This window comes from Vombatus ursinus, unplaced genomic scaffold (assembly GCF_900497805.2).
Source record: "Vombatus ursinus unplaced genomic scaffold, bare-nosed wombat genome assembly UNPS02014775.1, whole genome shotgun sequence".
Lineage (NCBI taxonomy): Eukaryota > Metazoa > Chordata > Mammalia > Diprotodontia > Vombatidae > Vombatus > Vombatus ursinus.
This window is the reverse complement of record NW_020954553.1, coordinates 6,948,995-6,959,504: the sequence shown is the minus strand read 5'-3', so window position 1 is coordinate 6,959,504 and position 10,510 is coordinate 6,948,995. Positions and strand designations below refer to the sequence as shown.

At 39.3% G+C, this 10,510-nt stretch overlaps 1 pseudogene; it reads right to left on the bottom strand.

Moving 5' to 3' along the window:
- Nucleotides 1-680: 680 nt before the first annotated feature.
- LOC114044984 lies at nucleotides 681-1,341 on the bottom strand (annotated as a pseudogene).
- Between the last annotated feature and the right edge of the window lie 9,169 nt (nucleotides 1,342-10,510).

The following is a 10,510-nucleotide window of genomic DNA, read 5'->3' as shown; positions in this document are numbered from 1 at the left end:
CTCATTATCTCTAGTGCCTTCTTATCTTTTTTTGAAAAACGGATGTTTTCTTTGTAGAATACAAATTTTCAGTCTATCTTCTTTATTACTAGGTCATATTTTCTCACATGTTTTCACTATGCTTACCTCTTCCCATCTTTGCATTAAAGCCACTGAGTAGTAAAAGGCTTTTTTTACCCGCCCCCCCTTTTAAACTACATCTTTTTATTTCATTGGTAGAGGGAACAGCCTCCTTGAGGAAATTCCTTCTACTTCAGTAGGTCAGTCCCTGCTCTGATTTATAGTTTAGATCTGCCAGTCAGCACTAACTAAAGGACCCAGGAATTCCCAGACTCCCAAGATAGCTGTTAGGCTTGAAAAATTTCTCTCTCAATATTACTGTTTGGTTACCTGAAACCCAAAGCCAAAAAAAGGCAGATAGCACTGAGAAGTTTAAATGACTCACCCATGATTACTCAGTCAATCAGTGTCAAAGGGCAGGACTTGAACTCCAATCTTCTTGATTCTGAGGCCAGATCTATATACCACATGACACTGCCTCTTGTCTAAGTGTATGTTGATTGAATTTCAATGGTCTTATTAGTTCTTTTTAGAATTTCTTCCCCTCTTCATCTTCAGCAACGTATATTGGTTCATAAGCCGCAATTGTTTCCATAGTGGTCCTTTCTTTTATTTTTTTTTTTTGACAAAAATTATTTTTATTTTGACATCTGAATAAGTGTTGACTCCTCAGGACACGGCCTTTGGCATCTTTTCCAATTTACTCATCAGCATGTTGCACTGTGCCTTTCTTAGAAACATAGATGCCATCCAAAAATTTTCTGATATCCTTGTTTTTGACTGTGGTGGCCGGTTGAATCAGGGCAGCTGAGTTTGATAAAAGTTCAATATCATTTCCTTCAAGAATTAATTCATCTTTTTGGGCTTGAGAAACAGCACAACCAACATCTGGTCTCATGAGCACTCTTCAGATATATTTTTCACCCTAAAAATTTCTGATTTTGACAAGTGAGCCATTCTCTTGAATAACATTGATGGGGAAGTGAGCATATACAGACTTCATCTTATAACGAAAACCCAGCGTAATGTCTTTGATCGTGTTTTGTACATGACTACAGATTGTGTGTATGGTGGCAAGTTCTTTTTGATTTCCCCATCATTTGTCTACCCAGAGCCTTTTTTTCTTCTTTCCAAGGAGACTGAGCTCAACATTTATATGGTTGAAATCCCTGTGGAGGATTCCTCTGGGCCCCCTCACAATAACTGTCTGACCCTTAAGAGAGATGTCAACATTTTCTGGGATGTCGACAGTCTGGTTGCTTAGAATAGTCTTCATTCTGGTGGTGAATGGGCCAAAGAGCCACAGTGGTCTTTTCTTAAAGATATTTTTTATTATAAATGTCAACTCTTGTAACAAATGATCAAAGAGTCACAGAGGTTTTTCAACCACTGTTAACTCCAAAAATACCAAAGAGCTCACACAGGTCATAACCAAAAAGCTTAGACACATGTGTCGGGATCTCCTCTAGGAGGAGACCCAAGGCAGTGGGGCTAAACCTCGATTTATATGTTTGTGGCTAGACAAAGAATCAAACAATGTAGTGTAGCAACAGTGGTGTGGCATAACAGCAACAGTGACGCAAGGTTGTCTAGTGACAAAAAGTCCATTCATAGCAGGGTTTCGTGTCTGGGCCTGTTGGAGCTTGCCTGAGCTCAGGGATAATCAGTTTTTCGATTTAGTTGCAGCACTGTTCATCCACAGGGTGAGCGCAAAGGATGGTTGTTATGCCAAGCTCAGGACACAGCTTGCTTCCTGGACCTTAGTTCTGGAAAACAGGGTGTTTCCTAATAGTAGAAAGGGAGGGGTGGTCTGGACATGGGCATCCTGACACAAACTTAATAATCCTCAAAAAACACAAACACTTTAATATACAAAGAGAATATATATACTAAAGAGAACTGTCTAACAAACAATTGTACATTATTACGTGTCAATTGTATGTTATACAATTGTACAACAACAATAGACTGATTCTGCTCCCAGTAAGAGGCCTCAGCTCAGGCCTCCCCTAGATCAGACTCAGCACTGGCATCATCAGGCTCTTTATCATTGTATCTGGCTTTTTGTACCCTTATTGTGGAGCTCCAGGGAAATCATCTAAATCTTAGTTTGGGCTCATGCTGTGTGTCTCCCCAAATAGATCTAGAAAGGTAATCAATATATAAGATAGATCAGGCATAAGATAGGTATTTGCTTCCTTCACTACATAAAAAATGCTTAAAACACAAAAGACATGAAAGTGTTCATTGACAAAGACTTAACACATGAAACAGTAACCCATAATTCCTTTCCTGGGAAATTGATACTTATGTAACTGGGTTTGTCTGGGTATGCCCAGATCACCACATGTAATTAATATTTGCTACCTTGGCCCCCACTGCCTAAAGGCCAGACGTGTCAATTTCCCTGTTCACCCCTGGAGTTCTCTGGTAGTCTTAAAGAGTTTTGGGGTATCTAGACTTTCTGTAAGTGGCTCTAACCCCCACAGATGATGTCCCCCTGGTTGTAGGACAGGCCCCCTGTACCCCAGTTTCACTTAGCCACTAACAGATTGGCTTTCACAAAGGAATATTTACTTCAAAACATGTAACAACTATACACACTTATGTTCCCATCATGTGGGAGGCATAATTTACCCCCTACCCACCCACCACCACCTCATTCTCTTTGGAGGGGAAGTGAATTAGGTCCATAGTTTTGCCCAGTTCCAAATCCAAATCCAAATCCAAATCCAAAACCAGTGTCAACTCCCAGGTGCCCCAGCTTCTCTGCTGGGCTGGCTGAACGCATGCACCATTCCACCTGGAAACCTGGCTCCAAAATTGCTACCATACTCACCTAGAAACTGGGAAAAACAAACAAAACAGAACAGAAGCAAACACCCCCAGGCCTATTCCTCAGGACCAGGGTAAAAGAGGGAGAGCAGACAGGAGAAGTCCTTCCTCTCTCTCTGGCTCAGTTCATTACACCCTTACTGTGGGTGAATTGGGATCTTCACCCTCTGAATGCCTCAAAAAAGAGCCAGAGTCAGAAAGAGAGCAACCATTTCAGTGTGACCGGTTCCAAAGACACTACCTGTGGCTGAGAAATCAGTCAAAGGAGGCTGCCACTACCTACATGATAAAGAATGAAGAGTGCCTCCATCCTAAGAGACCTGGGCATATCCAGACAAGCCTCCATTTTAGGTGATCTGGGCTTGCCCAGACAAGCCCAATTACACTTAAAACAACAGAACATGAAAGATGTTGTGGGACCACTGAATATACATTTCACATGGCCTCTGGCTCTCCACTTTCTAAGCAAGTCCCTTATGAGCTTTCCCTTCTGGAAAGCCAATGTCTGGCTTGGGTTCCTTCTCCTTGGTCATCTTCTCCCTTAAGAAGGATATGACTGCAGAAAACTGATCCTGCTGCCAGTCAGGCACCAACCAGGGAACTTAGGAGCTGCCAAACTCCCAGGAAAAGTCCATCTTTCAGGACTGCTATTAGGTTAGCTGTGCTCAGGAAAAGAAAGACAAAGGTTTTCTGCTTCCAGGAGCCAAGATGGTGGAGTAAGAAGTAAATCACTTTCACCTTCCCTCATTGATCTCTGAAAGCCCCAAAAATATCGACCCAGGAAAAACCCTGAGGCAGCAAAAAGGCAGGGCACAGCAGTCTTCTACTCCAGGAAGCTTGGGAGATTAACGGGAAAGGCCCGTCTTGCTCTGGGGGAGGGGCCGCAGTACAGAACTGGAAGCATCCCAGCAAACCAGCGGCAATCCCCACCTCAGCATACCAGGGAGATCCTGAGACCCAGGTTGGTGGAACAGGCAAGTGCCAACACCAGGACCACCACTCCCCTCTCCCCCACCCCCATTCCCAGAGCCTTAATAGAGGAAGAGGAACTGATAGATACCAGCTTGGAAAATAACCACAGGTGAAGGTGTTCTCCAGCAGCAAAATCACCTGGTGCCTCAACACAACCCTGTGAAGCACAACTCCAGAAGGCAAAGTTCCAGGTTGACAGAAATCCATCAACATTGAAACATCCCTGTGGGAGGCCTGGGCAACCAGAAGGCAAACATTCAAGTGCAAGGCCCTGGTGAGCAGGAAAAGACGCTGGGGTAAGTGCCCCCTTCACTCCAGCAGGAGAACTCAACCTTTTTTTTTTTTGTAAAAAAGTCAGAAAATAGGCAAATATCATGAACAAAAAGCAGAAATAGCAAATGACCATATCTTCTTATTTTGGGGAAAGGGAAGATCAAGGCACAAATTCAGAACAGGACAACATTATTAACATATCCACATTTGAAACCTCAAAGGGGAATACAAACTGGTTTCAAGCCCAAAAAAACCTTATTGGAAGAGCTCAAGAAGGATTTTAAATTAGAGAGATAGAAGAAAAACTGGGAAAGGAAATGAGAGGTATGCAAAAGAGTCAATAGCCTGGAAAAGGAAGGACAAAAATTAACTGTAGAAAATAAGTCCTTAAGAAGTAGAATTGGCCAAACGGAAAAGGAGGCCCAAAAACTCACTGAAGAAAAGAACTCCTTAAAAAGTAAAATGGGCCAAACGGAAAAGGAGGTATAAAATCTAATAGAAGAAAATAACTCCTTAAAAATTTGAATGGGACAAGTGGAAGCTAATGATTCTATGAGAGAGCAAGAATCAGTCAAACAGAAACAAAAGAATGAAAAAATACAAGAAAATGTAAAATACCTCACTGGTAAAACAACTGACTTGGAAAATAGATCCAGGAGAGAAAATTTAAAAATTATTGATCTAACTGAAAACCATGATGAAAAAAAGAACCTGGAAAATATCCTTCAGGAAATCATAAAAGAAAATTGCCCTTAGGTCCTAGGACCAGAGGGTAAATTAGTGATCAAAGGAATCCACTGATCACCTCCTGAAAGAGATCCCAAATTGAAAATGCCAAGGAATATAGTAGCTAAATTCCAAAATTACCAGATCAAAGAGAACATACTGCAAGCAGCCAGAAAGAAACAATTTAAATATCATGGAACCACAGATTATGCAGGACTTTGAAGCTTCTACATTAAAAGATCAAAGGGTGTGGAATACAATATATCATAAGGCAAAGGAGCTTGGATTAAAACCAAGGATCAACTACCCAGTGAAACTGAGCATAATCCTGTGGGGAAGAGATGAACATTCAACAAAATAGGGGACTTCCAAACCTTCCTGATTAAAAGATAATAGCTCAACAGAAAATTTGACCTTCAAATATGAGATTCAAGAGAGGCACAAAAAAGGTAAACAGGAAAGAAGCAAAACAAAACAAAACAACAATATATTACTAATAAGGGCAAACTGTTTACATCCCTACAAGGGAAGATGACACTTGTAACTCTTAAGAACTGTAATGTCATTATGACATTTATAAAGGGGTATATTTAGAGGACGTGGGTTTAAGTTGACTTTAATATGATGGTAAAAAAATCTAATTAAGTGGTGAAAAGGGATTGTACTGGGAGAAGAAGAAAGGAGGAGGCAGACAAGGATAAATGATATCACATGAAAAGGCACAAAAACCAAATACAGTAGAGGGAAAGAAGGGAGGGAGATGAGCATGGTTTGAACCTTACTCTCATCAGATTTGTCTCAAAGAGGGAATAACATAATCGGTTAGGTATAGAAATCTAACTTACCCTATAGGAAGTAGAAAGGGTAAAGGGTAAGAAAAGGGAGGGGGCTAATAGAAGGTAGGGTAGACTGAGGGAGGTGTGGTGGAAAGCAAAACTCTAGTGAGGAGGGAGAGGGAGAAAGGAGAAAGAAAAGCATAAACAGGGGTGGGGGAGCAGGGAATAGGATGGAGAGGAAGACACAGATAGTAATCATAACTGTGAATGTGAATGGGATGAACTCTCCTATAAAACAGAAATAGATAGCAGACTGGATTAAGAACCATAATCCTACAATATGTTGTTTACAAGAAACACATTTGAAGCAGAGGGATACACACAGAGTAAAGGTAAAAGGCTGGAGCAGAATATATTATGCTTCAGCTGAAGTAAAAAAAGCATGGGTAGTGATCCTGATCTCAGACAAAGCAAAAATAAAAATAGATCTAATTAAAAGACATAAGGAAGGAAACTACATCCTGGTAAAAGGTACCATAGATAATGAAATAATATCATTACTAAACATATATGCACCAAGTGGTATAGCAGCCAGATTCTTAAAGGAAAAGTTAAGGGAGATACAGGAAGAAATAGACAGCAAAACTATACTAGTGGGAGACCTCAACCTCCCCCTCTCAGAACTAGATAAATCTAACCACAAAATAAACAAGAAAGAAGTTAAGGAGATCAATAGAATGTTTAAAAAGTTAAATATGGTTGACCTCTGGAGAAAACTGAATGGGGACAGAAAGGAATATACCTTTTTCTTGGTGGTACATGGCACCTACACAAGAATTGACCATGTACTAGGGCATAAGAACCTCACAATCCAATGTAGAAAGGCAGAAATATTAAATGCATTCATTTCAGATCATGATACAATAAAAATTACGTGTAATAAAGGGCCATGGAAAGATAGACTAAAAATTAATTGGAAACTAAATAATCTAATCCAGAAGAATGAGTGGGTCAAACAACAAACTATAGAAACAATCAATAACTTCATCCAAGAGAATGACAATAATGAGACAACATACCAAAACTTATGGAATGCAGCAAAAATGGTCCTTAGGGGAAGTTTTATATCTCTAAATGCTTATATGAATAAAATGCAGAAAGAAGAGCTCAATGAATTGGGCATGCAACTAAAAAAGCTAGAAAAAGAAGAAATTGAAAATCCCCAATTAAATATCAAATTAGAAATTCTAAAAACCAAAGGAGAAATTAATAAAATTGAAATTAAGAAAGACTCAGTAGACAGTTCTCTTTAACGGAGGCCTCCCCTGCCACCATCAGAGGAACCAAAGGACCAAAAAAAAGATCTTGCTTCATCATCTCAAAGTCCAAGCTCTGCAGCACTGAGCCATATATGTCTCCAGAAATGGCTTGGGTGGTTTGGTTCAGTGTCATACATACTCAATGGACATGCTCTAAGTCAACTTCTGCTATGGGAAGAAACTGAAAATTGCTTATGTATAATTTTTAAAAGTATACATTAAGTTTATTTTTATCTTTTTTTTGGGGGGGGAGGCAATTGGGGTTAAGTGACTTGCCCAGGGTCACACAGCTAGTAAGTATCTGAGGCTGGATTTGAACTCAGGTCCTCCTGGCTAGTGCTCTATCCACTGTACCACCTAGCTGCCCCTTTTTAAATTTTTTATTTTGTCTTTAAGTATTTAGTTTAATAAGGTAGTAATGAAATTACCCTTTCTCCCTTTCTGAACTTCTTTTTGTCTTCTATGTATTTTAAATGTTTTCTTGAAATTCTTTTTTTCTCTTTTGCATTTCTCTCACTACACTTTCTCAGCCTCCATCAAGAAGTAGGTCTATCCTGTGATAGACCTAGGATTCCATCCCCCTTTCCTAGGGACTAGTTTTCCTTTAAAGGCCATAAAACTGTTAGTGGGACATGATTGGCCCCTGCCTTCCTTGGGGCAGGTTCCTGGTCACCTACAAGTATTAAAAGGACCCCTCTAACTTGATGGATGTCTAAAAATCACATGAGTCAGTACACCCTGTCTGGCTAAATGGACACATTTCCATATTGAGTTAAAAGGCGGCAGGGCCTTGGTATGCATGTCCTATATACTTGCTATATTAGGGCTAAATAAACCTTCTTTTGGAGAAGTAAATGGTAAATCACTGCAGTATCTTTGCCAAGAAAACCCCAAACGGGGTCGCAAAGAGTCTGACATGACTGAAAAGACTAAACAACGACAACAAACTTCCTTTTGTTAACTGTTCAATGATTTACAAATGACTCATTTCCTACCCAAATTGAGCATGAACTAACAGGGCATTGGCATCAGCCCTCTCCTAATACCTTCATTTTAACCAATAAGCATAGACAAGCAAAACAAGTCAACGCATTGTCCATTTCTTAAATATATACATACGTATATTTTATTCTGTACATCTAGTCTGTCACTTCCCTGCCAAGACATGGCTTCATCATCAGACATTTAAAGTCTTACTTTGTCATTGCTTTGATCAGAAGGCCTTTTAAGTTGTTTCCTTTACACTACTGTGGTCCTCAAAAAAAGTTGTGTTCATTTTACTCTGAATCAATTCTTATACTCCTCATAAGTTTCTCTGAATCTATCACTGATTATCTGTGCAATAATATTACATTCCAGTGTAACATCACATCACATTCCTAATTAGAAACAAAATATTAGAGAACAGCTGAACAATTTTTGCTCTGACAAAAATTGTTGCTAGAAATATTTTTGTAAGATGAGTTCTTTCCCTTTGTGCTTGACTTCTTTGGGATACATGCTTTGTGGTTATGTCACTGAGTTTAATTTAGTTTAGTTTAGTGACTTTTGAACTATAGTTTCAAATCATTTTCCAGAATGGTTGGACCAGGAGCCCTACCAATAGCACATTAGCATGCCTGTCCTCCCAAAGCCCAGCCAACAATTGCCATTTTCCTCTTTTGTCATCTCTGATGAGTGTGAGGTAATACTGCAGAGATGCTGTATTTTGCATTTCTCTTATTATTAGTGATTGTGGGAACGTTTTTCATATGTAATGGATAGCTTTTATTTCTCCATTTGAAAATTCATCTATCAGAAATGATTCTTATCTGTGTCTTTCACTTCCATAAGTATCTTGGATATCAGATATTCATCAAAGAAATTTACTGCATGTTGTCCTTACATAACTATTCCCTTTCTAACTGCATGGGTTTTGCTCATGTAGAAGATTTTTTGTTTGTGCAATCCAAATCGTCCATTGTGCCCTCTCTGGTCGTTTCTAACTTTTGTTTAGTTAGGAATTTTCTCCCTAGCCATATTTGTGAAAGGTACCTTTTCTTCTCCCCTAATGTTTTTATACTATGACCTTTTATATTTATGTCTTGCATCCCTTTGGAGCTGTTGTGGTATATAGTTTAAATTGTTGATGAAAATCTGTTTTCTGCCAAATTGTTTTCCAGTTTTCCTAGCTATTTTGGCCAAATAGACTGTCCTTACCCTAGTAGTTGCTGTCCTTCGCTATATTTATCAAATAATATTTTGATTGTTTACCTGGGCGGGGAAGACCCTCAGGGTTTTTGGCCAAAAAAAAAAAAAGGCCATATTTTGCTTCATTTCTTACCTAGCTTTAATCACTGAATAGCTGTTGCCTCAGACAAACTGAAACCTTGGAAAGACCTTAGCTTAAAAAGGAGAAAGTCTCCACTGCATCTGGGCCATCTCCAGTCTGCTAATCTATATCTTGCCACTGGACCCAGATGGCTCAGGAGGCTGGTGACTCTACAGCCTTGCCTCACCTAAATCCAATTCACTTGCAAGTCATGACATCACCTTCCCTATGTCATAGTCCTCTTCCTCTTCAAGAAGGAAGGACAAACAACAACACCTAATCATTTTTATACATACATACGTACATACATACATAAACATACACACATAGATATAGATATTAGAAATGGCCAATGAGTTGATTTGTTTTACTTGCCTACAACTATTGGTTAAAAGGAAAGTACTAGGGGAGGGCCTGATGCCAGCATCCTGTTGGTTTAAGTTCAATTTGGGTATGATTTGATTGATTTTAACAAAAGGAGTTTTATTTAGATCTAATGGGCAAGGATTTAGCACAAAGTTACAAATTATTTAACTTCTAGAGGTAGCCCCCTTTATCTCAATATAGAAATGGAAAAAGCTGGTCAGGGTGTGCTGACTCATGTGGTCAGTATCATATAGTTTTGGTGATAACTGCTTTGAGAGTTTGAGGACCGAGACAGTCAAGCTATCCATCTCTCTATCTACCTATCTATCTAATTATTTTCATAGTGGTCTTTTTGCAAAGACATTATAGGCACTACAAAGCAAGATGACTAAAAGATCTTTTGAAATGATGTTCTTTGGTGACTTTGGACATGTGATAAAAACCAAATCCTCCAGCTCGTCTATTTGCCACCCCAGGCCAAAAGACAGCCTGTTAAATATTCTTCCATTTAGTTGCAACTTCCTTTGAGCTTTTGATTTTATTTATAGGACGGATGTCAAGAGAGATGAGATTCATTTCTTCCACTATTACGTCCACTCAGCCATTGAAGAAGGACATCACATTGAGATGACCAACAGCTAAGCTCAAGCTTAAGGCTGACTTAAAAACTGTAGGATACAAAGATTTTTTCAGAAATGGCATAGCCCTGCCCTCAAGGAACTTACATTCTATTGTGACAGACAACATGCATCTTACTCTTGTCCAAATAAGCTTCCTTCTATTAATGGTTCAACGGTTCAATGACTTACAAGTGCTTCAATTCATTCCCAAATTGAGCTTGAACAAACAGGGTACTAGCATCTAGCCTTCCC